General features: G+C 36.3%; 1 long non-coding RNA gene across 1 annotated transcript in view; it reads right to left on the bottom strand.

Annotated features, from left to right (window-relative positions):
• Positions 1-4297: 4297 nt before the first annotated feature.
• The window catches only part of LOC115301773, a 5959-nt gene continuing 3844 nt past the window's right edge, over positions 4298-6412 (bottom strand). Inside the window, exon 2 of the long non-coding RNA XR_003913274.1 lies at positions 4298-4360. This is a non-coding gene — a long non-coding RNA (uncharacterized LOC115301773). The remainder of the gene's footprint in view (positions 4361-6412) is intronic.

The following is a 6412-nucleotide window of genomic DNA, read 5'->3' as shown; positions in this document are numbered from 1 at the left end:
TATTTAGAACTTTCGTAACCATTTTACTTTCTATCATATTACAGGGACTTGTGGAAAAGAGCTGTATCTTATATTCCACTTCATCTCTCATGGCAAACATTCTAATAATTTGTTCAGAGAAACTGCTTAATGCAACCAGTTGTTTTCCTGATTAATGAAGAAGAAACGTTTTATTTGGAATTATTGTTGTCCACTTTTGACTGATAACTACTTTCTTTGGATTTATTTTAGGAGTCATTTAAACAATATGTTTGACTTTGTGGTAAGGAAAACAAGTGGTTGGTTTACCAAAATTTTGAGTTTTTCAACCAATTTATGTTTTTTCTAGAGACTGAGCCCAAGCCTAGATTATGAGAAGCTATCACAAGGCAATAATTCTTGTTCTCTAACCTTGTTAAAGTAGATTTGTTTTGTCAGTGTTGAGGTAAAATGGCTTTAAATAGCATTATTAAACCATAAGCTAAGCAATAGCTTTACCATCAGACTTTATGCTTTGTGGTTGGAGCACTTTATGGATTTATTCTTCTTGCTGTCAGCATAAAAAAAAGACCAGCTGGAAAATCCTACATTAACTGAAGACCACAAGATTCTGGACATCCAGATGACCCAATGTTAGGGACTCTGGGATGGAAATTTAATGGGTGTGGAACAATTTCATGAGCACAAAATGCTTCTTACCATCTTTTCTCTTTACCTCTCAAACTTGTGCAAGCACATAAAAGTTGGGAATAGTTCCTACCATTTTCTCTGAACTAACAGTATCCTTTGGCATCTCACCTCTATGGAAAGTATGGGAAGAAATAACCAAAGCAAACAATTTTTTCTCTTTGAGTTGAAAATGCAATAGAACACCCTTTGTAGGAGGTTCATGACTTTTCCACAAAGAATGTGTAGTTCACATGTTCATTTTTAATATAATTTATTTCCTTTCTAAACATTGATAGTCATATGGAAAAGTAATTCTTTAAAATATTTATTCATGTACAGAACACTTCCTTAACTAGTTTTCACTGTAGTTTAATATGAGTCTTTAAAATCTGTCTGTCTACTATCTATCCATCTATCAACATTCACCTATGTCATTCATTCATTCATTCATTCATTCCTTCACTGTTAAACACAGTTAAAGGGGAAAAAACCACAAGGAACTCAAAATATAGTAATAGTTCTCCTCAACACTTAATTAAATCTTTCACAGAATTCTCTAAGTAGCTACTTATGCAAGGCATTTATTCTGATAATATTGCATAAGTATAAATTGATACAAAAGCCACAAATGTCTTTCAAAAACAGACTATGAGAAAGTGCCTGAAAACGTTAAAAGGTAGCTAATAGCGGTGTGATGTTTTATTGTTATATTTTGATATCAATTATTAATAAAGTAAATTAAGTTAATATAGGAAGAAGAGATGAAATTAATTTACTATACCTTAAGAACTATTTCTACGGGTTTGGGAAATCAATTTTTGGTCACTTTTGTTTGTGAGGTACAAATACTTATAATGCAACATCTAAAGCTATCCATAAATATGGCTTTAAGTTAGAAGGAATTTTCCTACTGGTCTTTATAGAATTAGTCTTTTGGAGGAAGGAGTCCACTTATATCAGTATGTTATACATTGGCAGCCAATTTAAGGTAAGGGCTTTTTTGGGTATCACTTAGACAAACAATGGGCAATTACATATGTTTTAACTTTGAATATCTGAAATGTGTTTTCATCTATGTCTACATGTAACCCAGACTCTGAGTCAATGAAACATACTTGTGAATATTTCTGTCACATACAGCTTGGGATCGTGTAGTGGTATTAATTTGGGGTGTTTGACTAAACAAATATATTAGTGTTGTAACCTTCACAGATCCACTTCTCTTTAAAATGGCCCTTTAGACAGTAGTCTAAACTCCATCTTGCTTGACCACAAGGTTTTCAGTATTTTGTAAGATTCCACACTCCAAGGATTTCTGGGTAATTCTGAGTAACGTTTATGTGTTTACACATTTTTCCTGTTTGTCAGTTGTCCCAGCTCTTATGGCTATAGGCTATGATATTCCCAAAGTAGCTCCAACTAAACATCTGTCTTCTCATGTCCTGAACTTTCATCCCACGTGTTGCTGGAGCCATCTTCCATGAGCGGGAGTGCTTTGATGTTGCTTTTACTATGCCAAATCTATCTGTGCCTTCACAATTGTCTTTGAAACAGAGCAAGAGGAAGGAAAAAGAACAAAATTGTTTACCTCTTTCTCCCAATTATCTATCCATTTCTTAGTCAACATAATTATAGTTTGCAGAGATAAAGCATAACCCTTCATGAAGATATTTTACATTTTTATGCTTATAAAATTAATTCACTCTAATTAGAGCTGTCAGATTTAGCAACAAAAGTGCTATATGCACTTTATACTTGCATAAAAATTATTTGTTCTTTACTTGAAATTTCAGTTTAACCAGGCATCCGTATTTTCTCTGGTGACCTTAACTAACTCAGAATCTTCTTGCTAGTATTGGTTACTTTTAAAAACATGACATTTTTAATCGGCAAAAATAATCCAATTAAGAATAAATCCAGCCTAAGGAATCTAAACCTTCCCCTAAAGACACAGAGAAATTTTTTCATCCTTAAAAATAGCAATTTCCCACCATCATTTATCTATCAATGGTTCAAGGATATTCGAGTTAAGTTTCAGGCCATCCTTCAAATGGCGATTTCCCTTCCTAAATGGCTATTTCGATGCTTAGTGTGAAATTTCTCTTCAAGGTAGTGCCCTGACCTTGAGGATACTTCTTTTTTTCAAGGTTGGTAGATAGGTTGATTTCCTCAGATTCTCCTTTCTAAAAGTCTGAAGGATAATCTCTTCCCTATGCTCCAGTTTTTGCCACTATAGTGCAATCATAAGGAGTATAGAAAGCATTTGAAAATTATGTCTGCAGTATTATCAAGACTGTCCAAATGAGTGAAGAATGAGATGAGAAAAGTCATGTTGCCCGCATATAAAAATGTCTTCACCTCTAATCTAAATTAAGGGGCTTCCCCGATACTGAAGCTCTGAATTACGTTACAATTCTTTGCATTTGGTGATAGGACAGGGGCACTTGCTGAAATTTAGCTATAAAACGTTTGGTCAGAGTGGTGTTTGGTGCATTTGGGTTACTTCTGCATTGAGAAAACAAGCCCTGTGTTCTGACACGGCTCACGAAAATCTGCAAACTCAGTTTTTATAACCTACTTACTGTCAGATTTGTATCAGGGCTGAAATACTCTCGCAGTCAAATTAATTCAAATCTGCCTTAGCATCTCTTTACCTTAAGATTTAAAATATTCACAATATTGTGTTACAGAATATTTTTGCATGTTTTCCTTGCACTCAGCTTACCTAGTTTAGACCTTGCTAATGTAGCCTTTTGATCGGTTAACTACTGAAGAGTTAGCTCTATTATCCGTTGCTTCAAAAATTTGTAACAGAGCCTGAACCTTGGACCCCATCCTGGCAAAGTAGTAATTAATGTCAGATACATTTTGATAACACTATTAAAATTGTTTTAAATGCTTGAGCAGCTAATTAGAGAGAGTAGTTTCCTGTATTACTTTACCAAACATAGTCCCAGGGTGAATATTATCTTTCTGATTAAACACAACAAAACACCTAACATTTCAAGAAAATTATCACATAAAGCATATTTCTATATAGAGTGTGTTTATCTAGGGAGCATATTTAACAAAGAAGCAATTCCCTCTCCTCTATGATTCAGAGAGTGAAATGGCACTCTGACCTAAGACATTCTTTACATGATGATGGCATTGTTTGTGTTTTGAGAAGTTATGAAACTTGGCCAAGGTCATCATTGGGTCCTGCAATCTGGTACAAGATTAATTTTTCCAATATAGTTTGTGGGTGTACAGAGGATCAGGGGAGGCATGTAGGTCATGCTAGTGTCTGATGAAATTTTCCTTTGACACCTGCTACCTGTACACATTTTTTTTCATGAGGAAATGTTGCTTAAGCTTGATGAACCAGGAATATTTTGATTGTTACGCTATTTACTTACAAATAAATATATCCTAGAAACTTCCTTATTATTTTCAGATTCGGTAAACTCCAGACTAAGGCTGGGAAATTAAGACATATTTTGATCCCAAACTTTTTTTTTTCAAAATTTCACATTAATTAAGGCCAAAGATGCATTTGGCTAAGCTGTTAAAGTAATTTTAAGCTCAAATCAACACTTGGTCAAAGTAATCCCGTCTTTAATAAATCTCATGATTACTTCACACAGTATTATTGGATTTCTTTTTTTTCTCCTTAAAGTGGATGTAGTATGCAGGATGCAGGAATTTTTTTCCTCTTCCTTCTTTCTTCTAACTGCAAACAATCAATAAATGGATAAGAAAACAGGTTTACTTTTTGAGACTTTCAAACTACCGTTTTAAATACTTTGAAAGTATTATCAAAACATGAAATGAATAAGTAGACTGAGTTGTAAATTTTCAGTATCACTAAGGAAAAATTTTGTGATTTTGTTTTAGAAAAGGAAGTGGTGATATCTGGCCTCTACTTAGCCACCATATTGGTTTATCCACATCTCTCTGGTGTATCCACCTCCATCAGTATGGACAGATGCTGGCACACACTCTGGTCATTCCCGTTTTGTCTTTGAATATGACTTACCTCCCCTCACAATCCCTCACATTTCTCATCTAATTCTCCAAACGATAACACTTTCAGAGAAGAGTGTCTGCCATGAGCACATTTCTGACCATTCAAGCACACATCAGCCTGTCATTTGTCACCATTCTCTTCCTGGTAGGTAACACTAGGACCTTACTAGGCATAATTGATGCAAATTGATCTCTTACCTTGTGCCTGGAATGCATTATTTCTTTAATCCTAGGAACAATCCAAGAAGGTAAGTACTGCCATTTTCTCTACTCCTCAGAAGATGCATGTTTGCTTTAGAGAGGTTGAATACTTTCCCTAAGGAGACCTAGCTGTTCTTCACTGAATCTAAGCTCCTTATACTATGTCATGTGGCTTCACAACAGGGATCTAGTCAATACTGCAAAGGTGACTGTGGGTGTGGCTTGAAGGGAGAGGAGAGATAGTTCCAGAAGGCTTCTGATTTACCTAAGGGAAGTGGGCTCCAGAAGATAGTGTGCCCCAGACTTCTGAAACTTCCTCACCTAAGCTCGTCACGGTGAAACCTTATGGAACAAACACAAACACATAGGCACACACACACACACACACACACACACACACACTCAGGCACAAACACATAGACACACACACACACATGCACACAAACACAGAGGGCCTGTATATTGGGTGGAGCAGGCAAAGAAGCACATTTAATCAATGCCTCATCTGTATCTTGGGTCTCAAGTCAGGAAAGAATCAGTATTTCTGTTGGCTTCCTGTTTTAGGTTGCAGGCTGATAGCTTTATCTCCTCTCTGTTTCTCCCTTTAGAAGCTCAGCTTGCATTTAACCATTTTGTTTCTCCCACATTTGCTGTTGTATTTACTTACCATTAGCTTATTTATCCTAAAATATGTGAAATGTGGCAATTTGGATCATCTGCTAAAATAAGTGTTTTTTTGTTTGTTTGTTTGTTTGTTTAAAACAAAATCTTATCTTGGTGGGAAATACAAGAGTTATATTTGTGGCTTTTACTGTCTTAGGCCTTTCAGTTTAAAATGAGGCAGACTTGCTGGTTTCCCACATATTCTAAAGAGAGATTGTCACAGCAACATCTTCAAAACACTCTTGTATTGAGTTGTATAAATGCAAGGCTTGTGATTGCCCAGTGATAAAGGTGAGCTTATTACCTGAATCCTGCATTCTGCTCTGGAACTTTACAGGGCCATGGAGAGGATGATGACAAGAAGCCTAAGAAACTGGGGTGGTTGGGGCACCTGGGTGGCTCAGTCAGTTGAGTGTCCAGCTTCCGCTCAGGTCATGAACTCACAGTTCATGGGTTCGAGCCCCATGTTGGGCTCTGTGCTGACAGCTATCTCAGAGCCTGGAGCTGCTTCAGATTCTGTATCTCCTTCTCTCTCTGACCCCCTGCTCATGCTGTCTCTCTCTGTCTCTCAAAAATAAATAAAAACCATAAAAAAAAGAAACTGGAGTGGCCACAAAACTGTAAGGACCCAAGAAATATTTTAGAAACAGCTCTTAGGTTTGTTAAATTCTAAGTTCCTCAGCAAGACTTCAGTGGTAGCAAGGATTACTGAACACTAAATCAGCTCAGGTATGGATCTCTGAATTTTGAAAGCTGATGTGTATGGATAGCTATGCTTTCTTTCCCACATCTGATAAGTGAAGGTATTTACAAGGGTACAACAGTACACTGGCCTTCTAGTGTCATGCATTTGTGGTTCAGCCTTCTGTAGATTGCATATGGCTGTCTTCTA

The sequence above is a fragment of the Suricata suricatta genome, chromosome 9 (assembly GCF_006229205.1).
Source record: "Suricata suricatta isolate VVHF042 chromosome 9, meerkat_22Aug2017_6uvM2_HiC, whole genome shotgun sequence".
Taxonomy (NCBI): domain Eukaryota; kingdom Metazoa; phylum Chordata; class Mammalia; order Carnivora; family Herpestidae; genus Suricata; species Suricata suricatta.
The sequence above is the reverse complement of the archived record's forward strand: the minus strand, read 5'-3'. Positions and strand labels throughout refer to the sequence as shown.